This window comes from Terrapene carolina, unplaced genomic scaffold (assembly GCF_002925995.2).
Source record: "Terrapene carolina triunguis isolate 2854851 unplaced genomic scaffold, T_m_triunguis-2.0 Scaffold31, whole genome shotgun sequence".
In the NCBI taxonomy this organism is placed as follows: Eukaryota; Metazoa; Chordata; order Testudines; family Emydidae; genus Terrapene; species Terrapene triunguis.
This window is the reverse complement of record NW_020664382.1, coordinates 5,972,073-5,988,129: the sequence shown is the minus strand read 5'-3', so window position 1 is coordinate 5,988,129 and position 16,057 is coordinate 5,972,073.

The following is a 16,057-nucleotide window of genomic DNA, read 5'->3' as shown; positions in this document are numbered from 1 at the left end:
TCCCTCCCCCTCCCCCCAACAGAAAAGGTTAATTCAGCTCCGACACGCATTCTCTTCAACTGGTTGTGGCCTCCTTTGACTTTTTCCCTGCTCTGCTGACACTGCACAGTATCTTGCAAAGTTCCTTCCTTTCAGTGCTTCAGAACATTTAAATATTCTATATTAGCATGAAAATGCTATAAGGGAGATTGTAGGGGAGCACAACTCCTTCTGCTCTGATACCAGCACAGCAGGAGGTCTCCTCTTCTTCCCCCTAGAGTGGGGAAACCCTGCTTCCTTACATCTCCCCCTCTCCCCAGGCTAGTGAGGGAGAGACTCACTGGGTACAAGTGAAAGCATTAGGACCATCAGATGCCTAGCTGAGCAGTTTCTGGGTTTCCCATCCTTTCCTCCAGCAGCAGCAACCCCTAGCAGGAGATGGAAGAGGTGTCCCAGCTTCATCCTCTTCAAGAAAGGTCCAAAGAAATTAAAAATTTGACATACGCATGCAAGCGCAGAAAAGCACTTTTTGAGGCCACCTCTGACAGAGCCTGAGACACACAAGAAAATACTGTCCTGAAGACCGTCCTTCACAGGCTTCTCTTGATCACCTGCATCATCTCTTCTGTTTTGGGATGGGCTTGTTGCCCATACAGGATTGATTCATTCCATTTCATGCCAATTCAGTGAGAAGGGCTTCAGTGTTGACTCTTAACATCTTGGTGCTAAAGGACAAGATTCTGTTCATTGACAGGGATTAGAATTTTAGCTGTAAAGGAAAATTTTGGGGGGGGGCTTAGGACTCTGGTCAAGCTTACAGGCCTAAAGAGTTGACCGAGCCTGTTTTTGTATGGAAAGTCCCCAAAGCAGAACAATGGCTTTGTGTGTATAAAGGGCATGAGGGGGCAGAGTGAAAAAGTCCCCAAGTAGCATAATTTGTAATAGCCAGCCTTATGAAATATATAACCACAACAGTTGTGTTAGAAAGGTCGCTGACCGCAAAAGAAGAGACAGTGAGTAACAGGAGTGGCCTAGTGGGGGAGATGCTTGTTTTTGCTTTTCGCCTTTTTCCTCTTCCCCGCAATGGGCAGCTATTGCGGGGTCCCTGCATGTCCTGAAGCTGGAGGGTCATTAACTTAGTTTAAATGTGGCGGTGATAGTGTTGCATTTTATTTAAATTCTTATTTTTACTTTGTTTACAGGTGCTAATTTTGGCCCAATTTGCTTTCTTTGGGCAGACTGTGAGAACTGCTTCCCACAGCCTGTTTCTAATCCTATTTATTGTGTCCTGGTCGTGGTCTATATCCTCCATGGGCCACTGGGCTGCCTGATAAAGGCGATTTAATGTTTTCCTAGGCAGGACTCCCCTTAGGAGTAGGTTTAAGTCTGTCCAGGTAGGGTTATACCAGTGCATGACAGTTTAATTTTTTTTTCTTGGAATTTAACAGGCTCTTCTTTTATTTTCAGAAAAATTTTAATTAAATTATACAATTCCGTGGGAGACCAAGGTGCATGCACAGACACCAAGGTCTCCTGACCCGAAGCGCCAATGCCCGGGAATTGGCACAAGGGGAACATTTCCTCAGTACAGGGAGACACTGTCTGAGGGGTACATGTCATGGTTTTTGATACTTAAGGCACTTAATATTTCTTGCCCTTGGGGCCTGTGGGGGCTGGGCAGCAGCTCTCTGCCCAGTTCCGTCTGGGTGAGGTGCTCCAGCAGCTGCTTGCATAGGCTGTGCTGGAACAGCAAACTGCCTGCATTCTAGGAACAGGTTTATAAAATTGTCAGGAGGTGCGGAGGGGATACTTCAAAGGGGCTTTGCCTCCTGAAGGGGTCTAGATGGGTAGAGGGATATCTGTTGGCCAGCAGGGTTACGGGAAAGAGTCAATTTCCTTTTTGTCTTTTTTAGTTGGGTTTTAAGCTTTTCTTGGAATCCTTGGGACTCCCTACTTGAGATTTATGGCGCCATTTTACTGTTTCCTCACACCAATAAAAGTATGCATCAAACTGACCTTGTCCGACTTTGTTGGCAAGAAGTGCGCCTCTGAGGTGCACAATCTTGTCAAGGTCGAAGCTTCCTTCTAAGGGAAATTGTAATTTTGGATTATCCCTGGTATACCAATTCCATTTTTTCAGAAACTTGCAAGTAAAAGGACTACAATTTAGGTACATGTACACTGCTGGTGTACCTTTTGGTGGGACGGTGATTCCTTTTGACTCACCAGCCCCCATATTTTTATGGACAATTTAGACACAGACAGACAAACACAAACTAGGTGTGCCCTTTTGGCGAGACAGTGATCCCACACTGCCCCCCTTTTTTACAGCTTTCCCGGCGAGACGAGGATCGCCTTGGATCCTCCGGCCCCCAGTATCCTCACTTTCCTGGCGGGGTGGCGCTCCCGTTGAGCCCGCCACCCCAGCACCCAATACTTTCATACAGAGACCTATTTAGCCACACCCAGTGGCTCTTCCCGGGGAACAGAACAGAAGGGTGTCAGGCTTATCTGGTAGCAAAAAGGTTCAGATCCAGCGTACAACTCACCCAAACCCAGAGCCTATGGGCAGTTCTCCACCGGAACCCAATAGAGAGATTTTAAAAGGATCTCTTACCTTTCAGATGGGCCCGGGTACGGTGAGGAACGGTCCACGGTCCTCCGGTCTGGGGAAGTCTTCTGTGGATCCCGGACGAGCCCCCACAATGGCAGAACAGACTCTTTGGGTATATGTTTGATTATTTACTAGTGAGGCTACTGATTGGCTAAGATTTAGAAAAATATTACTTTCCCATCTCCACCCTAAGTTCGTTAAGAAGGAGAGGCTAAGGAATATTAAAAGTTTCATTTTCAGGTAGTTTTGGCTAGGCTCTGCAAGCCATTCTTTTAGATTTCATAGTCTTAGTTTACTTAGCTGTCCGGCAGTGAGGCAGCAAGGGAGAGGTTACTAGCACAATCACTTTGCTTGGTTGGAGGCTTTATTATGTCCTCAGGTGGAGAGGTTGTTTTCTTAGCAAGATCCAAAGGCACAGTGGGTCTGTCAGCGGACAAAGGAGCTGCCATCAGGTTAGCACAGCAAAGGGCCTGGGTTTCCCCTAGAAAGAAAAGGGACTTGGCTGGACACCTATGGGATGGTGTAAATAGCGTAGCTGCAATCTGGAATATCCATAAGAGTCCAAGAACATGAGGAAAAATTGGGACACTTAGAAAAAGCCACAGGCCTTATTACTGGAGCACAATTGACCCAGACACAAGCGGGAATAGGTAAATTACGTATTATCTCCACTCTTAGTGCAATGACCCAGAAGCTTCTAAAATAAATGGTGCTTGGCATTGCTGAGGCTAGAAAGGCATCGCAGTGGGATCTGGCCTGTTCAGAGGTGCAGGATTTCCTGAATGACCAGCTTGTGGCCATTCGGGGTGACCTTGACCATCAGGCCTGGCCCACTGCCCTGACAACCAAATCAGGAGTACCATATGATCTGTTGCCCTGGAGACATACATGGAGATTTTCTGGATGGGAGTGCAGACATTCACAGTGCTCCTTCCAAGCATACGGGCCGGTCGGAGGGATGTGGGCTCCCACATACTGAATCCTGCCGGGTCCGTGGGGAGGATGCACGTGGGATTGGATAATTCACCAAGACATTTGGGAAATTAAACCACCTGGTAGGCCTAACCGATTTATAGTCAGTGCTCCTGAAATAACACCTGATATCTGGATAGGGATAGGAAATCAATGAACACTCTGGCCATTAGAGCCCCCACAGCTTCAGTGTGTACGTAAACTGAAGCCAGGAGAAGTTGTCATAGTTCATGACGGCGTTTAGTGGGAGGGTATGGGACAAGAAACTACCCTGACAGGACACCTACTATTTCAAGCTAATGTCAATTGTGTGCTCGTTGAGGCCACCATATTGCGCAATATTCATTTTAATCTCACCACGACTGCTGGCAGTCATATCTTATATTGGCCTGCAGAGAGAATTTTGCAATCAGCCCTCCAGCCTCAGATCCCCTTTAATTGAAGTACCCTAGTACTTGACCGGTTCCAAAATCGGCTTTCAAATTTTACCAAAAGTCCAAAAAATTTCCAACCTACAGGGACAAATACACATCCTCCAAAATACCTATCAAATTGAAAAAAATGCTTTTCATGCCACCCGAGTATCTACTTTATGTACTAAATATGATGCCTTGTGTTTTGTGACTAAAGCTATTCAACAATCTCAACCTCACTATTTTGTTATCATAGGAATGTTAGTGTTTTTATTGTTTAGTGTAGGAATATGTTATTGTTGCTGTAATAAATGTATGTATCATTGCCTGCCCAGCTCTAGACCTGTTAACCTCAATGTAAAAGAAAAAGTAGCGCTAACGGTTGTCAGTGAACTTTATAATAACAGAAGGCCAGGAACAGTGATGAACGTTTATGAGAAAATGCAGGTAGAGGGTGAAGAAAAAAAGTGAGGAAATTAATAGACTAATGAATATAGAGGTGTAAGCCAAAGGTGATGCTGAAGAGGCATCAAAGGAGGGATTGTAAAGGAAAATTTAGGGGGGGCCTTAGGACTCTGGTCAAGTTTACAGGCCTAAAGAGTTGACCGAGCCTGTTTTTGTATGGATAGTCCCCAAAGCAGAACAATGCCTTTGTGTGTACAAAGGGCATCGGGGGCAGAGTGAAAAAGTCCCCAAGTAGCATAATTTGCAATAGCCAGCCTTATGAAATATATAACCGCAACATTGTGTTAGAAAGGTCGCTGACCGCAGAAGAACAGAGTGAGTAACAGGAGTGGCCTAGGGGGGGAAACGCTTGTTTTTGCTTTTGGCCTGTATTCATTTTGCAATGTATTCCAAATAAGGTAATTAATACAGAAGTATGTGTAATTATAATTTGTCTGTGGTTTTAAGCTTTAAAAAGCTTGTGTGTTCCTTGAATCGGGGGGCAGCTACTGAGAGCTGTTACCCCCCTGCACTTGTAATCAATAAAGGAGCCTCAGCTGATCTGATCCAAACTCAACGTGTGGTCAGTTTTCCACAACATAGCCAAACTGAGGTGAGTAGAACACATTTAAAATTTTGACATGTATTTTACTAGTCCAGCAATATCACTTCTGGTTTGGGCAGACACCTCATTCAATGCCATTTGTAGGCCTTCCAAGTTCTTGGTAAAAAAAAAAAAAATGCACACAATCAATACATGCAGCCCACCACTTACCAGACATTGAATTGGGTGAATCAGGAACATTTTCCTTCAAATTTTCCTATTTCTGTGGATTTGAGCTGAAGATATTGCACGACTGAAGATATCCAAAGAACATAATACAATTGACTACTCAGCTGAATCACTAACAACCCAAGTTCGGCGTATGTGATGCACATGTGGGAAAAAGTGCCTGAGGCTTCTGTCAAAGAAGCACCACCTGAGCTCCGTGATGCTCTCCGGCCATATTACCATCATCATCATCAGCTTGTCCACAGCAGAATCTGAGATCTAACTTATGTTCAGCTATGACATTGCATATTATTTCAGCTATTTCCTTGCCAGTCTTCTTGGTAATGTCTCTGGAGTACAAAAAACATTCCTGAATCAAAGTTACCAGCCAATATTTGATTAACATATCTGATCAACAGGGTTCGTTCCTCATCTGAGCTGTCTGATATTGCATCAAATTATTGAAAAGTAGTTGGCCTCTTTAACTTCACCTAGGATTGTTTTCATGACTTTCCCTGCACATTCTTGAATAAATTCATTTTAGCTCTCACGTGATAAGGATTGTATTTAAACTTTGAGATTGCACCAGTGCTTTTTTCACATGGTCAATGTGGTTACCCAAAATCTGATCATACTTGGCCAACAAATCAATAATACCTAAAAATTGCCATTGGATTTATCACCCAGCTTGCAACTTGTGCCATGGAAGGCTAATCCTCATTCTCCAAGAAACAAAACAAAACATTGTTCAGAATTCCCTACCACTTCTTTTTCATTTCCAAAATTTGTCTCCAATATTGAGTGGATGATTTTACCACCTTTCAATTATCTTCTTGCATCCATCCATTTTATATAGCATGTTCTCTGTGTGTTGCTTTTTTCATGGTCAGGGATTTGCTTATACAGCCAGTGCCAGCTGTGATGTTCAGTCCATCCAGGGAGTATGGCTAAGATTGGAAGAACACCTTGACTTGTTGCATCCTGAGGGAAAAGTTGACATGGACTGCAACAAACAGCATGCTGTGTCACTAATGTCAAGTTCAACTTTTACTCATTTAGGAAGAGTGTAGGGTTAAGGATGGATGGATTTTTATCTACCAGTTAGGAAGCACAAATTTATTTATGTTAACCTGTGTTACAGGTCCTGCATTTGAAAGAATGTTCTCAACAGAAAAATTAGGTGTTCATCCTTATCCTCTAGATGTTCTTCCTCCGCCTCCTCCAGATATGCTTCTCCTATACCAGAACTCAGAGGATTAAGATCAACTTTCTCTCCTTCTCCAGTCCTTGATTTCCATCCAAAACATTCTAGAATTCTTTTCCCTGCTCCTTGTACTGAAAATTTTCTCTGCCTTTCCTTTGTTTTTTTGTGCACCTGGCTTGTATATACACTTTGCATCTGACTGACCGAGGGTAAGCGGAGTTCAGGGCAGTGTTGCCAGTATGGTGGAAGTTTTCTCAGCTCTAAGGCCGTGGTTCCCAATTAGAGCTGTTGCAGGAAGCAGCCAAACAACCTCCTCCCACCCACCTCCACCCTATTCTGACAGGAGGGGAGTGGGAGGAGGGAGCAGAAAAAGCCCAGCAGCTCAGAGTAGCTCCACTCCCTCCTCCCCATTCCCCTCCTGTGGGTGAGGACAGCTCCTCTGCTCTTTACCCGCTCCCGCCCCCAGCAGCACACAGCCTAGGAAGGGGGAGGGAGTGGGGACCCCTGGATCTCGCCCCTTCCAGCCTAGAAGGGGGACAGGAGACTGGGGGCCCTGCTGCAGGCCCCTCCCCAGTCTAGGAGGGGTTGAAGAACCTCAGGAACAGCTAAATTGATGGGAATAAACCAATTTATTAGGGAGAAAGAGAAATTGACTGAGACGGAGTCACACACTTTTCCTAACCTGGTGGAACTGACAATTAATTATGCCATCCATTAGCTTTTGACAACTGAGTTTATTTCAAGAATATCTTTTTGTGAAAGTTTCTGTCTTAGATAATAATGTTATTGAACTCATCATCAGTAAAGCCGGATATATACTGGGGAGAAGCAGGATGGAGTGGGGCCCCAAATTTCTCTTGACAGGCCTGCACGTGTAGGAAGCAACATATATACCAAATCTCTCATCACCTGACTTCTCTCTTCCAATTACATCCTTTCCCCATCTCTAGTACATTTGATGTAGAAAGGAAATGTTTGTCTGTTCCCACACTAGTGTGCGTGTCTAGTTACCAGGCCCTCTGGATACAAGTTTCTTTTCATTTTTAGCTGACTGAAGCTCTGCCTAAAATCTCAACCCCAAATTGCCAAAGCCCATAAAAATCAAACAAATGGGTTCCATGCAAATAGGCTCTTTGGTTTTATTATTCATCTGGTTGTTACCACAGCCCATGGCACCCTCATTCCTTAGCTGAACTGGGAAACTGTCTTTCGCAGCAACCTTTGGGCTCATTTTTATTCATTTGGCTCCTAGACAGTACAACTATCTAGAGAGATAAATAGATTGATAAGTATCTGCTTATTGTCACAGGACTTCAATAACTGTTTACGTTTGCCATTTACACAAGAACAAAGCATCTGTTTTCAATAAAGACGATTTTAATTTGCCAATTAAAGAAACTAAACAAGAACAAATATAAAATCTACATAACAGAGAAAGCAGAATGACTTTTACATTAAGATCCTCTATCTTGAATCCCCTAACAATCCTGTCCCCCAGCAATCAGGCAGGACTAGAACATTTAAAGTTCCAAACAAGAAATTATAGAATCGTTGCTACATATGTCAATCTGCCATATAGACCCAAACTGCAGGTTTCACTCTTCCTATTTTGTTTCCCACAGAATCTCACTATTCTCTCATCCTCTCTCCCAGCACATATGAAAGGAAAGAAATAGAGAAGGATGGTGTGTAGTTTGTACCAAACACTAGTTTTTTTCCCCCATGATTTTAGAACATAATGTTCCTTTGTCTCTTTTCTACCCACTTTCTCACCAGCATATTTGTTCAATCATTTTTAGTGGGTTTCATTCTCTCCCGCACTGCTTTTTCTGCATCCCTGCTTCTCAACCTCCACTAATAGGAACAGAAGCAGGCCCATAAATTCAGCAGCAAAATTTATGTTGACCTCAATGGGAGCAGGATTGGGCCTTTTGTGAAGCAATACTTTTCTTGTCTACACTTCCTATCAGAGAGCATGTAGAGGAGCGGACTCACCCCTGCGGCACCTCCTGCTGGTGACTCTGGGAATTAGCTCGATCCAGCCATCAGAGCGCCCTCTACAGGCTCATGATCTGCCTGTCCTCTGGCCCCCATGTCCCTCCCAGGACCCCGGTGCCCCTTTTTCTGGGTGCTGCCCCCTGGCAGTACACCCCTCAGTACTAGGGTCTCCCCTCCCAGGGAACCCCCACCCACTATCCCTACCTCACCTCAGTATCAGGCTACTGCCAGTTATCGTCTAGCCCCATGCCTGGGGCACACTGCAGTATCAGCCTACTCATCACTGGCAAGGAGGGTTTGGACCTGCTGCCTTGGCCTACCTCTGGGCTGCCCTCTGCAACCCCCAGTACCCCTTGGCCCAATGCTAGGCCACAGCCTGGGGCTTTCCAGGCTGGAGCTCCCCAGCCCTGCTCCACCCAGGCACTCTATCTTAGCTCCCTGCAGCCAGGCCCTTCTCACTCTCGGAGTACAGAGAGAGACTCTTTGGGCCTTTTTATATAGGCCAGCTGGGGCCTGATTGGGGCGTGGCCCAGCTGTGGCTACTTCCCCAATCAGCCCAGCTTTTAGAGCTGCAGCCCTCTGCCAGGGCTGTTTTAAACCCCTCAGGGCAGGAGCTGGGTAACCACCCCGCTACAGACCATAAGCCACTGCTTCTACAAGTGTGGATTTATCTTAGAGGTAGTCCACTATGGGCCTAATTCCACTCTGCCTTCCCTGATGTATAAGACACACCTGTGGAAAGTGAGTGTGAAACTGTATCAAATCCAAACAATAGTTTCATATTCTTTTTGCACAGGCGTAGTGTCAGTACTGTGCAGGGCCGAGTTGGAGAATCAGACCCAATTTCTGTAGTGAAAAACAGAAACTGAAAGTAGGAGGAGAGAAACATATTACAGCATCATCTAGAGGCATCAAACTGAGATCAGGTGCTGTGTTATACAACACATAAGAAGCGATCCCTCCCCTGAGGGGTTTATAATCACAGCAGCAAGATGACAAACAAAGGGTGAGAGATCAAGCATAGAACTCACCCAAGGTAACAAGGCTGGTCAGCGGCAGAGCAGGGAATAGAATGCAGGTTTCTTGCCTCCCGCAGCACCCTACCCCCTAGACCATGCTGCTAGTTTATATACCATATAAAAGGACCTCTGCTTATGCCTGCTTAGCTTTTGCAGTGTTTTACATCTAGTAGAGAACAAGAACCTTAAATCTTCCTTGGCAGAAAAGTGTTTCCCTCAGTGATTTTAGCACATCAAAACAGTTGAGGTTTACAAACCAGAACTATGAGATTCATCTATCCCTATTCTCAAGCAATTAACTTGTCTAGAAGTATTTTAGTTATTCTAAATTAACATTTAGATTAAAGGTCAAGGCCTGGATTTAAAGTAAGGAATATTAAAAAATTATAAGCCTATGTACATGTATTTGGGCAGGTATATTCTCAATGAAAAAAGCAGCTGTCTTTAAGACTAGGAGGCAGTTAGGCAAAGGAAGTTTCCTGAGGGGAATACAAATTAAAAAGTTCTGAATCATGGCACTGTCTTATGAAGGATGAGTGCATATATATTTTTTAAAAACCACTTTCCCTTTTCATATAAAAAGACTGTTTATTTCATCAATGCTTTATTTATGAAGGCCCACACTTAGCTTTACAAAACATCTATTCAAACATCAGTGACTCAGAATTTTGGGACTTTCCTGCTTGTCTGGGAATAATGTTTATAATACAAACGTCTAGCTAATTAAATGCCATTTTCCATGTGTCAGAGATCTTTGTGTCTGCTGTAAGCAAGCAAGAAAGTAGAATCAGTCCTTTCCCTTTGTTCTTGGAAACAAAGAATGAAAGTTGCAGTACTTCATTTTTAGACGTTAGTGACAGATCCTGTTCTGAGCAGGCAGAAGTATTTTCCCATATGCTTTTGCAGAACCAGGAAAGTTAGAGTAGCATTTTCAAGTTAGCACAGGACTTGCCCTCAAGTCCCTAGATATTCCAGGCGTCTTAAATTGATTTTAAAACTGTGCTTTTTGGGGCAGGGTAGCACCATCTTTTTGTTCTGCGTTTGTCCTGGTTAAATTTTGACTTTAATTACAAATAGTGTCAGTCCCTGAAATGTTCAACTTAGCAGAGTGCACCTCCTGGCTTGGACTTAAGAGGCTCATTTTGGAGATCTTCTGCCTAGGGATCATAAGGATTTCATTTCCAACCATAGAGTCATAGGACCGAAAGGGACCTTGAGAGGTCATCTAGTCCAGTCCCCTGCAGCACCAGAAATGTTCCAGGATGTGCAAGACTCCAAGCCCCACCACTAAAGGGGAAACCCCATTGATTGGCTAAGTCCTCTCTGTGTTTGGCCATCAGAGAGCATTTCTTACATGGCACAAGTAGGAAGGTTAGATCACTTGGAGAAGGCTTCACCATTCCTGCTGCGGCCCAAGGGTATGAAATAGTGAGTATAAGTTTTATGATTTAGTGAGTTCATGAGGAAAAGCTGATGTGCCCGAATAGAGAGGTGGCAAAACTTTTTGAGTGAGGGCATCTTGAGTGAGTGATGTAGTGAGGCTTCTTTTGTCCCTGCCTTCCCTTTCATGTTTTTTTCTGTCCTCACTGCTAGTTTCAAATCCCCGAGATTCAGAGCTCTACTCTGGGCACATACCAATGTAGGCTCCATTTTTAAAGGAGCCTAAAGCAATGAGATGCCCAATTCCTATTGTGAGGCTTGGCCACCTAATCCTCTTTCGCCACCTTTGAAAATCACAACCATCATTGGCATTGCATGCGATAGGTTCACTGCTCCCGCTTCACAGCGTAGCCCTGCTCATTCTCATGCTACATCGGACAGTGATATGGGTAAATGAGGAGTATGGCATCCAGGTGGAAGACAAATCCCCTGTTATAAACAGTACTAGGAGCAACCCAGAAACAAGAGGACAGACCCTCCAATACCTCTCCTATTGCCCCAGGTTATGTTTTACAGCCCTCATTCCTGACTGCAGGAGCGGTGCTAGTTCCACCACTTCAAAATCAGCACGAATAACTGTCCTGCCATGGGAGGGGTAGAATTTGGATTACATTCAGTGTCAGGAAGCCCTTCCTTAAAAAAAGAAATCTCTGCATCAGAGGCTAATACAAAGTATGCAGCAGCTGCATCAGAGAGACAGTGTATTAGCATCCACTTTATTCCTTATAGAATCATAGAATATCAGGGTTGGAAGGGACCTCAGGAGGTCATCTAGTCCAACCCCCTGCTCAAAGCAGGACCAATCCGCAGACAGATTTTTGACCCAGCTCCGTAAATGGCCCCCTCAAGGTTTGAACTCACAACCCTGGCTTTAGCAGGCCAATGCTCAAACCACTGAGCTATCCCTCCCCCCAAAAATTTTTTTTCTGGGGAGAGACCGGAGAGACTTGGAGATTCATTTTGTTTTATTTACATCTCGGACCCTTCAGGGAACCTGGAGTTATTCTCAGCGACAGAAAATGAGTGGAAAAGAAAAAACCCCACAAAAGAAGGACTCATAGCCACCCATTTAAGCCTTAAGTCTGTACAGGTTCATTAGCATCAGTCTACCCTGAGGTAGAGGGACACATCACCACCTCTTCTGCTTTATAAAACATTTTTCAATAAACCCTAAATATTAAGGCTAAATTATTTTATAGTATCCCAGTGTCCAGCCTAAGGGTCTAATGTACTTGGAGAAGTTGTTTTATTCATCATCAGCCATAGCAGATTTTTACTTTGTTTTCATTTATTTAAAAACTAAAGGAAATTATGTGTATTGACCACAGATTCTGTTCTCTTGGCTGAGTTAGCATACTGCAGACCCAAGGAAGTTAAAGCATCTCATAAGATTCTATTAAAAAATCATGGGCCCTATCCTGAAGGTGTCTACTTTCAACTCCCACTGATTTCATTTGGAGCTGAAGCACATAGCAACTCTCACAAAGTATTAGACACCTTTTAGCATCAGACTTTAACCTGCTGATACACATCTACTCCAATATAATGCTGTCCTCGGGAGCCAAAAAAATCTTACCGTGTTATAGGTGAAACCGCGTTATATCGAACTTGCTTTGATCTGCCGGAGTGCGCAGCCCCGATCCCCCAGAGCACTGCTTTACCGCATTATATTCAAATTCGTGTTATATCGGGTCACGTTATATCGGGGTAGAGGTGTATTTGAATTTTGCTTTTATGACTATTAACACCCATAGCTCTCACACACTACTCATCTCAGTGACTACATTCATCTTCTTTCCAGGACTTCATCGTCTTTGAAACAATTATGTCAATCTCACTTCCTTTATTCATCTCTAGTTATTTCCCCTACTTAAATTCTCATTTGCTTTGATCTCTCAACTGTATCCCACATTCTGTACCTGAGGCAGGGCCTCCATGATGGAACCACTAACACTGAAGGTAACGCTCGATTTTCTGGAGGACAACAGCTCAAAAAGGGGTTTTCTGAAGACCCAAGGAAAGTGATCTTAAAATTCCAATGCAAAAGGACACTGTCTCCAGAAGACAAAGGACCGATTTGAACATAACTTGTCATGAAGATCTAGTTTGATCCATTGCTACAATAGACAGATATGTTAGTGTTCTGTAGGGTGACCAGATAGCAAGTGTGAAAAATCGGGATGGGGGTGCCCGTATTAAAAAAAGCCCGTATTAAAAAAAGCCCCAAATATCGGGACCGTCCCTATAAAATCGGGACATTTGGTCACCCTAGTGTTCCATATCCTGGGGCTCATCCAACACGTAGTAAAAATCAGAAGGGGGTTGGCCATTGAATTTGTGGTGATCTGAATCTGGCTCTCTAAAATGAGAAGCTGGGAGGGAAATGTGATTTGTTGTAAATGCCACAAGGAATCAAATTAAAGGAATTATAATAATTGATTTAGTGTCAGACAATACCTTGAATGTGAAGCCAATAAATTCTGATGAACTGCAGTAGATACCTTACAGAGAAGGCTTAATAGCATACCCTCATAGCTTCCATTAACCCTTTCAATGCTGAGTGGCGATGCATGTGTCCTGAAGATGGTTTAATACGCTGTTTGGGGCAGAGGGGTTGCATTTCCTAGGCATCCTACAGTAGTTTAGTAGTGCAGTAGCTTTCAAGACCTAAATCTACTGCCCAAATGGAATCAATCATAAAAAGATATCAAGTATGCAACATGGGAGCGATATTATGGTCCAGTAGGCTGAGAACATGACAAGGAAGCAGGATTTCTGAGTTCTAATCCTGGCTCTGCTACTAGGTTATTTTGTGACCTTGGGCATGTCCCTTGTCTTCTCTGCTTCTATTTCTCCATTTGTAAAATGGGGAAACACTGTTTACCAGACTACCTCACGGAGTGTTCTTAGGATTAGTTAAAGAGACCTTAGCTTTTTTTAAAAAAAAAAAAATGATGTCAAATAGATAAGTTAAAAGCAGATACTACTCCTGCTCCCAAACCTCCTGCCAAATTTTGTGGTTTTACAATCATATTTTTTAAAACCTATTTCTCTCTGCTATTGTCTTTTGAAAGACTCCCAGACAAGGCGGGGAAAATCGAACTGCCTTCTTAGCTAGATGTGAAGGGGTTCATGCACCACAAGAGTGCCTCCTTATGGCCAGGCATGGTGTAACAACTGCCTTTCACTGGTGCCCCCTACTGACAGTCACTTCAGTGGTCTCTCATGAAACTCAGCCCTCCGGCCAGGTCACAGTATTTGTTACCCCAAAAGGGGCAGACAAAGATCAACAAGCAAGAGTTCAAATAATAATTCCAAGATCTTGTGTCATGTCTCTGGCCCCTGACTCTGGGCTTATGCCACATTGCCAGTGGCTACTAGGAGAACTCAGGCACCCCCTCTACACCGGATTCTATAACTGACAGCTAAGGTTCTTACAATCCCACCCCTTGCTACTGTTTTCCTGGGCTTCTTCCTACCCAGCTTCTCTCAGGCTCTCTTTCCCACAACTTCTCTGGGTTGACCCTTCTTTCAGGACTAGGATCTCGGGCACTATTCTCCCATTGGGTTTCCTCCTCACCACTTCTCTGTTCCCAGAGCCTGACTGCAGACTCCCTCCCTGCAGTCCCTTTCTGCTACAAACTTATGCTAACCAGCCTAGTCCTGCCCAGCTGGGCTTTGTGATCAATTGAGCCCGGCTCTCCCTCCATGTGGACTCAGGCCCACATTAACCCATGCAGACCCTGTATGGGGTACACACCCAATCACACCTGGGCAAAAGGTAAAACAGATGATGCACAAACTACTGTTGAATACACAAAGCAAACAAACTAAAAAAAGAAACTCCTTTGGTTTCTAATCTCTCAGTTAGACTACTATAACAAAAGGAAAATATATTCATACAGAAATGTAATTTTTAAGTGGATGGTCCTTTTAACATTTTACAGTGCCTTGAAAATATAGTTATATTTTGCTCATGTTTTTTGAATGGACTGGAGTTGGTACTAAAACTTTTGCTGAGACATGTCTATAGATCAATAGCAGTGAAGAGGTTAAAGAAAATGTGCTCCACCAAACTCTTAAGCTATTGGTGGACAGGATCTGTGGGGATATGGTCCTAGACAGTATGCTATGTGCATTCTTTTTATTGGGCAGAAGAATACTTGCTAGTGCTTAAACAAGGTGATAAATATTAAATATAAATGTACTAGATAGAACTGCTGGATATAATCATTGCTTCATTATCTGTTAGGGCCCATGTAGTGCTAATATCTGTAATGTCATCTAAGATACAAATCTACTGTGTGAAACATTATTGGAATTGGAGTCATCATAAGAAACTTCTGGTCCTGGAAGGCTCAGGTTTTTTCTTGAGATTGTTCTCCTACTGCTCCCTAAACAATGTGCACTCAAGTCTGCCAACATTCCCTGTGTTTCCATCGGTTTGTCTTCCATTGTTTATTATCCAATACCATTCAGCCTTATAAAAATCTGAACAAAAAGTGCATTGGGCACAACAGTTTGTAAGAGTTGGTGATTAATGGCTGGCCTGTCTGGCACCTCCAGCTAAGTGGGAGAAGGAACTCAGGTGAATTTCTCTGATTCATTTGAACTTTATGGATTTGAAATATACAACTGCTGCCGTAACTTCCAAGTACAGCTCCGGAAGCAAGGTTCTTTGTAATGACTCTGGGCGGATGTGGACTCAAGTGGTGTTGGCAGAACATTTGTTGAAGCATCCCCATATTTTTCTATTAAAAAGGATTTCTGAAGGCTTTTTGATATTCGTTTGGATGCCTCCAGCTCCATCAGTGTCAATTTCACCCTTGTAAATAGAGCCAGCACAAGGCCGAGGTACCATTTAAGCACCTAAGCAGTGCACAGGATTTGGCCAGGCCATCTGCTCATGGAGTGTGAAATTCCTCCCTACACATACTCCCGTTAGGATTAATTAGGGGTGGGATTCATGCTCATGCACCAGAGGAAGAATATACTCAATGGTATTTCAAGATGAGTGATCTTTTCCAAAGATGACAATCCATTCTAAATAAAAAGTTAACTGATAAATGAAGTCAGTCATTTCTTGGCTAAAGTTGGAGACTTCCCTATAAGAAAGCCCTTTGATACCTGAAGTTTGTGTTCTCCATCTCCTACAGAGCTAAAATCTTGGCTGATAATGGTCATTCTGTGTCACCTGCAGAA